The 12,370-nt window shown below is 42.6% G+C and overlaps 1 protein-coding gene across 2 annotated transcripts in view; it reads left to right on the top strand.

Moving 5' to 3' along the window:
- Nucleotides 1-1,265: 1,265 nt before the first annotated feature.
- Nucleotides 1,266-12,370, top strand: part of LOC133111765 (granule associated Rac and RHOG effector protein 1-like) — a 31,444-nt gene continuing 20,339 nt past the window's right edge. The window contains exon 1 of one of the 2 annotated variants that reach the window (XM_061222342.1): nucleotides 1,266-1,324. The gene's annotated coding sequence lies outside the window, so the exon portion shown is untranslated. Of the gene's footprint in view, nucleotides 1,325-3,101; nucleotides 3,252-12,370 lie in introns of those variants that run through there. The other variant, XM_061222343.1, reaches the window with a different exon arrangement.

Below are 12,370 nucleotides of genomic sequence, written 5' to 3'. Positions count from 1 at the left end.
TATAGAAAGGAATATTTAGCTGTTTAGTTGAAATTTTTTAAAAAGTACACAATTATCTTACCACTCAGCTTCATGTTTGGTTTGTAACTGTTAATGATATTCATTTATCATCATAATTGAGGATCCTTTATGAATATAGGGCTTATTTTGTAGTTATTTATTTAAAAATGTAAAAACATACGAGCAAATGACTGCTATAACTGATACGTGCAAACCCCAAAACTGAAAAATATACTAACACTTTAGCTTTACCAACATAAAAAATACATAAGGTCATCGAAACATCAACTACCGTATGCTATTTTCAAAGTTTAACTGCACTGTTTTACATGTAAGGCAATCCTATTTCAGCTGAATTACAAAGTAAACACAGGTCAGAATTTAATAGTTTTTTTGGGGGGTTTTATACTGTGACATACCTTCAGTATTTGCATTTTAAATCTAAGAGTGAAACATTATATTTAAAATAAGCCGTCTACTCAATATCTGGGCTGTTTACAGAAAAAATAGCCCCCTCCCCCACACTCAGCACAGAGTTGCATTCCTGTCTATTAGGATCACATTTCAGACTCCATGTTGCTTTCCTCTGAATGGAGAGTGAATGGACATTGAAGAGTTTAGAGACCTATGCACATTAAATTTTAATTGAAAGTCTTTCAGACCTTAATGGCTGTCTGAATTGTCTTTAAAGTGTACTAGATTGGGGAGATACTGCTCCAAGATGTGTCAAAAGGAAACATAATCAAAGACTATGACGGAATATACTCTGAACGGAATTTTTTTTTTTATTATTCACCGCACTCCGTGACCACATTGATATTTATTGACGTTTATTTATTTATTATTGACACACCATTTTGTCATGTAGAATGTAGACATGTGGAATGTGTCGTTTCTGGTGTTGTTTTAATCACTGCTAAAGTATTATCTTTTTTGTTTTTGCAGAATTTATTGAAATACTCCCCTAAAATCTTCATGATGAGTAATATGAGTATATTAACAATGTTTTTTTTACCGTAACTTAACATTATTTGTATTTGATTGTGTTATTGATAATGATAATATAATTGTTGCGATTGAATGTGAAACTTTTGTTTATTATAAAATGAAAATAGACAATATCACAAGTCATGTTAATATTAATTAACCACAAATCATCCCATTTCTTTTGGGAGCAAAGGAGGTTTGACCACTATCGAAATCGCCTCCCACACAAGAGCAGGGAAACTCCCTTTTAAACCTTTTTCGTGGTTTATATCCAAAACGTCACTTCCGGTGTACACAGACAGGGATTTGCCGCTGTCAGGACGGTGGGATGTTGCTGGTAAGCGATACGGCTAGCTATTTTAAAGGTGTAAGGTAGTTAAAGCTTTTTAAAATTAATACTTTTACATGTAAATTTACTCACAACGGAGAACATTATTCATCTGAACCGGTGAAATATAGGGCGACATTTGTATTGGTTGTAAAGGCATGAAAACTGGTATGTCGCAGAAGATTGTCAGGGAGTCACTGGCTGATATAGCAGGGTTGCTATCGTTAGTTGTGGTGCAGTACATTCCACTCGGTATGCAGCAAGCAGCCTCTTACTAGCAAGCTACAACTATATGCCGTTTGCCCCTTAGCTCTGGATTATTGCTAAGTTAATTATCTGGCGACCTATAGTAGCTAAGCGGTTGAAAGGACTGCGAAAAAACGTTAGTAGCTAGCTAGTATCTCTTAGTCTTTTCCGATTGCAGTTGTTCCAATATTCATGCGATCTTTCATTTGGTGCTTCCATGGAATTTATTAATAAACCACAATTTAACGTCTGCTTAGCAAAATCTATATTTCACTCAAGAAACTAGCTAGCCAGACGAATGGGTTATGATTGTTTTGTAACTAGATTGTTAGCTCTAACTTGCTGTGTTATTTTTGTGCCTTCCATGGGCGTTTACATTGCAGTTTCTCATGTTGTAGCCAGCTTAGCTTGCTACATGCATTATGGTGCCGAACTGTTGCGTCGCCTCAGCTACAGCGGGCTAAATGCTCTTTTTTGGAGAGTTAAAGGCCACATTTAGGACTCGTTAAACTGTCTTCCCCAGTTTCCATGGAACCGGAATACTTGCGCTTGTGGGGATTGCAACGGACCTTCCTGCAAAACAGTGATCAGCTGTATTAATAGTATTTAGCTTGTTTGCTACATAGATAGCTAGTCGAGATACAACTACATTTCCCCCCCTGCAATTGATAGTTACGTAGCAAGCTAGCACTATTGCGAAAATAGCCTTGGTTTCTCCCTCACAGTGTGCTGTAATTTTAAAATCAATGGCTAAGGAGCTTGTTGACTAACGTTAGTTTTTTTCTCAATGCAAATCAAATTGTCTAGCGCCATAGCTTGCTAGCTAGCATGATGCATATTTCCACTATTGAGCTCACTGGTAATTAGTGGAACCAGCTGCCGGTTTAACTGCATGTTAGCAGTGTAACGGTATGTGTATTTTGCTCTCATTCAGAAACCTTGTTGTATTTGAACCTCGCTCCCACCAACACACCGTGGAACGCTGCAGTGGAAGACATGCAGCGTCGCACAGTAAATAGCATGTTAGCTAACAGTGGCAGTAGAAACGTGAGACCGTCAAACGGTGATGTGAATCAATGAAACTAACTAGCCACCATTCATAGATTCACACGGGGTACTTGAGCCCGACGCTAGCTCATAGCCTGACAGCTTTCTATCTGCACACGACCACGGCGTACACTTGCCCGGCTAATTACTTATTAATTGAATGTGTTATTGAACTCATTCGCTAAATCTTTGTAAAGCGCATTGTTCACAAAAAAGAAGTTGCACCATTGGATGAAGCGAAAAAATCAAATGGGTCATGTAGTTCACTTCAAATTATTTTACCACTCTGGTTTTTAGGCTGTTTGGGTTTTTAGGCTAAGTGGGCTACACATACATATGATTCAGTTGATGGTTTCCTAGGAGGAATAGCCCCAACATTTCAGTTATTGCAAAAGGCTGCAAAAAAAGTTTAGCTTGGAAAGCCTGTAATTCGTGCCACGTGAAACTCAACAAAAGAACGGCACTCTTAATTACATGCTGTGATGCTATTACTTAAAGCAGTTATATACCCCTTATGGTTTCCATAAATGGTGTTTTGCTACTGAAGTCTCTTACTGTATTGTGGAACTGGAGTTTCGTTGCTGGAAGGATTTCTGTCTGCCATGAATGAGATCATGTGGAATGTATTTCCTGTTTGGATCACGTAAGTTCGGAAACGTAATACAGTAAATGCCACAGAATATCTCTTCACAATTCATACTTAAGAAATGATTGTTTTGAAACTGCTTATCAACAGGTAGGTAAAGAATTCATAGTGATGAACAGACCGAACCACAGTAGCTGAGGAATGCATGCAAGATCTGCTGATCTTTTGGCGTTGAAGCAGATACTTTAGGCCTGGTCAGTGTTAGGGATGCCTTCTGGAATGCAAGTCTCTGAAGCCAGAAAGCAGTACTACCTAATATAGATAAGGAAACTTTGTTCCGTTGTGCACTTTAAATAACTTCCCATATTCTTACAGTGTCGTTAGTGGCCGAATTCCAAGTATATATTTTAAAAAATCTCAAGAAAAGCAAATTGGATAAAATTAAAATGTCAGCCTGCTGCTCCTGATGTCTACTGTCAAGGAATTTCTGGGCGTCTGACCCAGTAATGATATCTGCATTAATGGTCTCCTTCTGCCATTTTTCAAACAAATGTATAGTATTACAGAACCATAGAGCATATTTTCATAAATCTGTCTGTCCATTTGCCCAAATTATATTAGGGCAGTCAGTAAGCTTATAAAATTGAAAGCACAAGTTAATATGATAAAAGCATTTGCAATAATTTCTTGGCAGCAGTTTTTCTACAGGCTGAATGTGTGGACCTGAATGCGTATGGGAGGGGGAACTCAAATGGTATCAGTATGCCATAAGTCTAATTCCAGCAAATCACAAGGGTTCACAGCATTTCAGTATGTAGTTTGTGTATAATACCCCTCTCACTCTCAGCCAAATGCTGTGATCTCAGCAAGTCATGGTGATTTCTCAGTCACAGTTGTGTTGCTATGGAAATAAATGCATTCCGCTGGAATATTCCTGAGGGATATGGGCCTCGGTGTTACAATTTATTGGACTCAGCTGCTCCTTTCATATATCTCGCTTGCCATTCAGTTGCTATTTGCTTTGTAATGGTTCCTGAAGTTATATGGGGATTCGTATTTTGCGTGTAGTATCTTTTGCTTGTTCTTCTAAATCCGAGTCGACATCAATATTTCTTTCTCCAATATAACCCAAGCCTGCTGTAGCCGAAGCTACTACCTATCTGTGTTTTACTTTCATGTCTGCTGTGGAGATCGGTCGGTCTTTGTTTATTTTCGTTTAGCTTAATGCTTACCTTTCATATCTGCTCCGAAACGAGGGCAATGTGAAGGTGCTAGTTTATTGGCTGTGACTCGCATTTAACATTTGAATACATCCTTAAACGCTGGGTCAAGTAGTTTTGTTTTAAGCGCTCTTTTCTGTTTTCAAAGTTAATGAATTGGTTATTGTTTGGATTGTCTTTTGGTCATTGCAGTTGTTTGTGGTTACAGAAGATAAATAGCAGAGGTTGATTGATTGTAATGCCTGCTCAGGCTGAAACTCTCTCTAAGTGGCTCTCATACTGTACTGCACGGTCCTGAGATAAGAGTTTGGGGCCTGGTGTAGCTGAGGGAGACAGATACTGCAGAAACTCAAAGATCTAATTGGTGTGAGCTGTCCCTTATTCATGCGTGTAGTTATACAGCTGATCAGATAACCCAGTGAACTCTCACAGGCTCAACTAACCGCAGATCTGGAAACCCCCCCTTTTTCAACTTCAACGGAAGAAAAGCTGAGAGGCTAATTTTGGAAGTTATGTTGTGTACTGCAGGTATATAAAGTATGCGTATCACTTAGATGGGGTGTTTAATAGGGAACTGAGAATAAACCACCCATTTCAACCTTTTTCAACAAATATGGGGAATTTGCACATAATTCTATTGTGTTATTTGTAATGATGGGGTATGTCACGTGGTTATAATTCATGATTTACTCTGACTGATCCTGAGGCCGTAGCTCAGTTCAGGGAGAGACACTGCTGCTCCGTTGACAGGAGTCCCAGTGCTGGCCCCTTCCACAGGATATCTATAGGATTTCCTTAGAATAGATGGGGAGAGAAGTACGCCCCTGAGGTAAGCTGCGTCTGTGTGAACATGCCAAGCGTTCGTTTCACACTGGCCATCTCGCTCTCTCCCTGCTCATCTTCTCAATTCAGGAAACAGAGCATATCAAATTATAACAACATCTGTCCAGGGTGAGGAAGAGAGGTTGTGCTCTTTATCAGTTGTTTTAAATTTTGAGGTCCCTCACCCAAATTATTTATCTGCTGCAGGGCTGTTGTTTCTGAGGACATTCTGCTGTAGGTTGGTGCTGTCGTCTCTGTAAGATGGTGCTGAACATGGCTGAGAGTGGTGAACATGCACATTTTTCATGGCCCTTCTTGAACTTTGTGTTCTGACCCAGTTTGCCATAAATAGGTGAATCCTTCCAAGCCGATTTACATGTCCTACTCCATTTGGGTCATCTTGCATATAGCCATGAACTAGACTGTGCATAAATACAGGCCTGTTTTTTTTTTTTTTTTTATCTACTGAAGACATTGAAGACCAATGTATTCATACATGGTTTCTTTTTGTCTTATGGACTTCAGACTTTTTGGTGGTATTTTCTTGTTTGTTGTTGGAGTCACAGATGGTGTTAAAGGCAATCTGTAGAGAGCAGACAGTTCACTCCTCCAGAACTGTTATCTTTGCATCTGCAGTACATTTGTTAGAAGAGGAAAACAGCTGAACACATTTTCTACATGTTAAAAATGATCTCAAAGCAAGCACCCAGTTCAATGCATTTTTCTCAGCTCAATCTGCTAAAGAAGATATTTATTTGGTAGATAAAGCTAGAAGTGCAAAGGCAGCCTGTTTCACAAAATTTTACATTTTCCTTTGGGTTGCTTTAGTAAATATTGTACAAACAAATGTAGGGAAGTAGTGATTGTTCAGAGTGTGTTTTTGTAATGTTAATGGATGGATGTAATGGTCCAAGGTTCAAGACAATAGATTAACTAACCTAACTGTGCTTGTGGCTGTTTAAATACTGAGAAGGGACAGTATTTTAATTAAAGTTACATTTAGAAAATAGCTTTTCAGAGGCATTTTAAGTAGAACCATGTTGTCAAACGGGTTTGTGAATGCTCACAGCTGGACTTAAAGGACTGATGGCTGTGGTTAGTGTAAACCCTGTCAGTGTGTAAGTGTGGTGTTCTGCAGCTGACTATGGTTAGTGTAGACCCTGTCAGTGTGTAAGTGTGGTCTTCTGCAGTGTTAGAGCAGGAGACTGTGGTCAGTGTAGATCCTGTCAGTGTGTAAGTGTGGTCTTCTGCAGTGTTAGAGCAGGAGACTGTGGTTAGTGTAGACCCTGTCAGTGTGAAAGTATGGTGTTCTGCAGGAGACTGTGGCTAGTGTAGACCCTGTCAGTGTGTAAGTGTGGTGTTCTGCAGTGTTAGAGCAGGAGACTGTGGTTAGTTTAGACCCTGTCAGTGTGAAAGTATGGTGTTCTGCAGGAGACTGTGGTTAGTGTAGACCCTGTCAGTGTGTAAGTGTGGTCTTCTGCAGTGTTAGAGCAGGAGACTGTGGTTAGTGTAGACCCTGTCAGTGTGTAAGTGTGGTTTCCTGCAGGAGGCTGTGGTTAGTGTAGACCCTGTCAGTGTGAAAGCACGGTGCACTGCAGTGTTGGAGCAGGAGGAAGTGGAGTGTGTCTGATCGTCTCCATCGCCACGGATGCATACCACCGTACAGCTCACTCCCAGGTTTCCTGGGAAACCAGCTGAATGCCCGCAGTCAGAGCTGTGCTGTGTCCACACTGCAGATATCCCAGGCAGGAGTGGCGGGCACCCTGGCACACATCATTCTTCTCTTCCAGAGGTTGAGAACCTTTTATCGTGGATATTTGTACTTTTAAGTTAAATATAAAGAAAGTAGGCCTACATTTTTTTTATTACTAATCAGTTTTTCCAGTAAAAATCAAGGGACCCATTTAAGACTAGGTAAATGTTGACTGAGCAGTAGTCCACTTGCGAAAATGGAACCCTTTGGATTTATTGCAAACCACATAACAGATTTTTACAAAAGAATTGAACTAATTTATTATCCATGAAATGAGATCTTGGGTGGAGTAAGAGTAATGACCGCAGGTTCTGTCTGTTTTAGAAGAATGAATACGTTGAAAATGTGCTTCAAAATATCCTCCTCAGGACCCGGCACTAACGTTTCTTCCAAGGAGCACAAGTTGAAAATTGTAGCAGCACACTAATTCATCCCAATTATTCGATGTACTCATGAGTTATTCTTCCAGTTAGCACACAGAGATTTTCAGGAGCTAATTCTCCTAGAATGGGAGCACTGTGGAGCCCAGCTCATGTGCTCCCTGGTTTCCCTGCTGATTGTAGACTGCATTGAAGCAGCAGTTCCCTCTCCATTTGCCCTTTGCCTTTCTGCTGATAGAAGAAAGCTGCTTTGCAATTCCACATTTGATAGAAGAAAATGGTAACTTTTCTCTTGAGTCAAATTTTTATGTAACAGACAGAAAAGTGTTGTAGAGTAGGAGCAAATACCTCTTGTAACTTCAAAGATATAGAAGGTTTGTTTTCTGGATAAATCTTGTCTTACCAGATGTCATATTTTGCCACAAAATTAATCCATGTTAATTTATAATTTGATGTGTTGTGAATTTGAGCATTGTCCTTATTTTAAACGCGGTTTTGCTTTCTACATATGGGCTTTGTGTTCCTGACAGCCCCATGACCTAGCCCAGCCTGCAGTTAGGCAAAATAATATATATATATATATATATTTTTTTTTTTGTTGCGTTTGTCAAAGATAAAAATAAGAGCAGAAGCAGCAAGTCAGGAGAAGTGTGACCTCGACACATAACTCTCACAATGCAACACTTGCGAGCAGAATGTGAGCTGTGTTTGCTTTGGGCTTGTAGACTCCGTGCCTCAGCTCTTTGGACGGAGCAGTAGACGGAGATTGACTTGCCTGTTTCCAAAGCTGAAAGGATCATTTGACTACTACTTTTGAGAAAGGCATTTATCACAAGCTTAATGGTGTAAACGTGTAAAAGCCTTATCTGGCCAGGGCTGGAAAGGATACAATCAGCACTTGATGTGCAGGTGACAGCTCTTACACTGCCTGCTTGTAACCGGTGGTTTCCAGATTAGCCTCAGAAACAGACTCGCTGGCTCTCTGACATCTTTTTTTATCTGCAGTATGTACGTTGTGGATAAGATCAGCACTACGTGAGGTGTGAAGATACACTCATTTTCTCCATAGAATTGTGGGTGTACCCCCCCCCCCCCCCCCCCCCCCCCATTACTGATCAGTGGTGATTAAGGAGATCAGGGGTTCATTTGACAGTGTACTGTAAAGTGTGTTTTCAGTGATGCGCTTTTCTAGCAGTGAGAGCGCAAAGCGGTTTCAGCACAGCGACTGAACGAAGTGTTGTCTTTGGCGGTCGTTGTCACACAGAACGGGATTATACAAGAGCTGAAAATGGCTGCACAGAGCGTTGCTCTTTCCTCCATTGGTTATGGCCACGGTCTCTGGGGACAGCGGGAGACGCAGAGAGGGCCTCCTAGCACAGTTGTTAGCACCACTTGCTTTGCCACTTGGCTCAACAGCTGATTTTCTGCCTTTGTTTAAGAGAGCCCACTACTGCCGGTGCTACATGACTAACAGGAATGCTGACAAACGGTTCCCGTCCTCTCATTATTGAGTTGTGAATTATTGAATCTCCCAGCCCATAGTAACAACTCGCTGTGTGTCACCAGCGTCTGGTATCCAGGAAGCGCTGTGTGTTGTGAACGCTGTGGCGTTTCACGTAGCCTCAGAGCAGCGGTCCCCAGTGAGCGAGCAAAGCTGATAACCTGTTTTCGAAGCGGATTTGTTGGTACGTAGCAAAGTTAGCGCATTACGCGTAAAGGCATTCCTTGCGCTCTCCTGGCAGCAGATGCAGGGCTCCAGACTCTGGCTGCTAAATAAAGTCGCGGGGAACAGCTGTTTCGCCGTACAGGCTGAAATGGAGCCCGCACAGGGGTGTAGTGTGCAGGCTTTTGGCTGTGTCACCCGTGGCCCCAGGCCGCAAGGCGTCAGGCAGATAAGGAGCTGTCAGCAGAGGGGCCCCGCTGTCCTCATTGGGACAGGGATGTTCCTCATTGGCCCCTCTCCTAACATAAGGCCCTATCAGAAAGAATCGTCCTGTCGTTATAAGTGTTTTCCACCCTTCTCCTGGGGGTTGTCATGCTGACAGGCACTGGGGAATTGTGGCTCCGTCATTGGTTCTGGGGTTTTTCTGTTGCCGTACACTGTGCAGGATGGAAAAGACTGATCAACTAAATGTTATCTTAATTATTTATTCCCGGAATCACCCACTGATATTTGACATTGTAAAATATAGTTGTTTGGCCTGATTTAGGATATTTCTGCTTATGCCCCCCCTTTCCCCCCCACAGATAAAGATCGGTGTTGAGTAACAGTCCTATCTTTTGATTGTGTCCGTGATTAGTAATGACATCATTAGCCGAGGTGTTTTGCGACCGGCGACGGAAACTACGCTCGGCGGAAAGCGATCTGGACTCCTTCCTGTCCAATTCCATCGAGAGGTGCACGGAGAGAGGCTGAGCTAACACTAGACACCAGCACAGGAAGAATGACATAAAACCGGGCTGGCCCCAGGCCAGGGCAGACCAGGGACCTTTCCGTGGCATGTGTTTGTTTGGGTGGAAGCGCCAGTAAGGTTCCCACTGCAACGAGGGGCCGGCCGCAGGAGAGCGGTCATGTGACCCCTCCCCGTGTTGCTCAATGCCCCCGGTTTGCCTTAGGCCCCCAGGTCCTGGCAACAGAGTCACACTTTATGGACCATTGACACGGTCTTGAGACAATGAGCGGTTTACAATCGGCCTAAGAAAGAAAAGATCCGCCTAAACGTCACTTCAAGCAGTTGCCTTTCACACGCAAGTGAATGAGACCCCCTGTGGGTTTTCACTTTCTTTACGAATAGACTGTGCTGTGCAGATCGTCCATTACACACATTTTAAGGGGAAACGCTTGTTAACCGTTATCATCCCAGATTGGGTTGAGGTTGGTTGTATATCTGTTCATCTGCTGAATCTTTGCCTCTGCTTTTTTTCAGATTACAACTACAGTGCATGCCAATATATTGTTTGAAAATTGCTTGATGTTGATATAAAGTTCACAGATGTCCGTCTCTGGTTTGCTCAGAAGGATGATTTGTTTTGGTAGTGCCGAGTTCCACAGACCAGATCGCAGCAGATCGGAAATTTTGGTGGGTGTGGCTCAGTTCTGGTAAGATGGACAGCTTCAATAGAAAAAGAAAAAAAACCCCCACAAAATGTACTTCTATTTTTGACTAGCAGAGCATCTATTTTTGACTAGCAGAATGACAGTACACCAGGGGTCAGATACAGTTCCATTTCCAATTCCTCAATTCACAAAATGAATGGAAATTCAATGAACTGAAACATGCCTATAAAGGCAGTAGTTACAACTTAATTTGGAAGATTCTTTATTTTTATTTTTAAGTCTTCTGATTCCACCCTTAACACCTTCAGATGAAAATAAGACAGCCGGTGTTAGCCTTCCTGTTTACTAGCCGCCCTGTTCTCTGTAATGGCTGACGCTGCGGGGCAGCTTACACAGAGCAGAGTAATCCGGGGGATTTGGGAGTCACAGGGGCCTGCTCTGCGGCTATGGGCCTGCTCCTGAAAGCGCTGCTTTTAAAGGCGACCGCCTCCTGCTGCCGTACAGAGGTCTGCAGTGTTCTCCCCGAGTGTGCCTGAGGGGGAGAGATGGCCCCTCCTGCACTGCATAACGCACCGTACTTCAGCCACCAAGTGCCTATTATATGATGGCTATTATGGCCGGCCTTTTCATTAAACGCTTCTTTGTGTCCGTGGAAATGTTGATGACTGTACATCTCTCTCCCAGCTGCAGTGGCTTATGAACTTTTCCTTTGTGCGCCGGGGGCCTGCTGGCGGCAGAGAAAGCCCTGTTATTCCTCCATTATCACTGGCCGCTCTGTTAGCGGGAGGAAGTGACACGCAGAGGTCAGCGGAACACTGGCGTGGATAATCGGTGGCGGGCGCGGCCGGTTAGCCGGTTAGCATCAGCGCGTGGCGTCCAAGGACCGGTCTGGAAACGGTGGCGCTTGTTACTCGTCTGTGGAACTGGAAACGGTTGGGCTTGTTACTCGTCTGTGTAGAGTCTGTGGAACTGGAAACGGTTGGGCTTGTTACTCGTCTGTGTAGAGTCTGTGGAACTGGAAACGGTTGGGCTTGTTACTCGTCTGTGTAGAGTCTGTGGAACTGGAAACGGTTGGGCTTGTTACTCGTCTGTGTAGAGTCTGTGGAACTGGAAACGGTTGGGCTTGTTACTCGTCTGTGTAGAGTCTGTGGAACTGGAAACGGTTGGGCTTGTTACTCGTCTGTGTAGAGTCTGTGGAACTGGAAACGGTGACGCTTGTAACGCTGAGCTCGTCTGTGTAGAGTCACCGGTGCCGTCGGTGTGTTGTCCCGCGAACACGATGATGTCACTGGAAAGTATACATGCGTAATGATGTCAGGCCGCGGAGGAAGAAAATGTAACAGTTTGCCGATGGAACCTGACTGTGAAGAGCTGAATAGGCATATTATGAGTGCTGCAGCTTGTTTGCCCTTCTGACAAAGTGTCACTGTTATTCCACAATGAGACACTCACAGGCCCTGTTTTTTGCAGCTTCATGTGCCAGTCTAAGGGATTTCAGATTGGCCGTTTTTGCTGTGACATTTGCTTTCTGTCACACTAGGTCACATTTTCCATGTGAGCAAATCGAAAGGTCTATTTCACAAGAGTATTTATATCTTAAAGCCTTACGCTTTTCTCTTGCACACGTCTCCAGCCTCTGAATTTTATTTAAAGCCCTTTGTTTACAAAGAGTCATTGTGAAGTAAATCTCAAATGGTCAATTAACTGACTCACTGTTCGGGTGTATATCAGAATACAGGGCTACTATTGTAGATAATCAAGTTAGAGATTAATAGGCCTATTTGAATTGTTGAATGGTCATAGTGTACAATATAACACAGAGAGGTTCATTTTTTTTATTCCATTCATTTACTAATTCCAATAAAGAAAACTTGCTTGGTCTTCCCATTTAACATGGTCCGTTGGGTAGATTTTAGTTTCCTCCCCAAATGTTATTACACTGA

The sequence above is a fragment of the Conger conger genome, chromosome 15, assembly GCF_963514075.1.
Source record: "Conger conger chromosome 15, fConCon1.1, whole genome shotgun sequence".
NCBI lineage: Eukaryota > Metazoa > Chordata > Actinopteri > Anguilliformes > Congridae > Conger > Conger conger.
The sequence above is the reverse complement of the archived record's forward strand: the minus strand, read 5'-3'. Positions and strand labels throughout refer to the sequence as shown.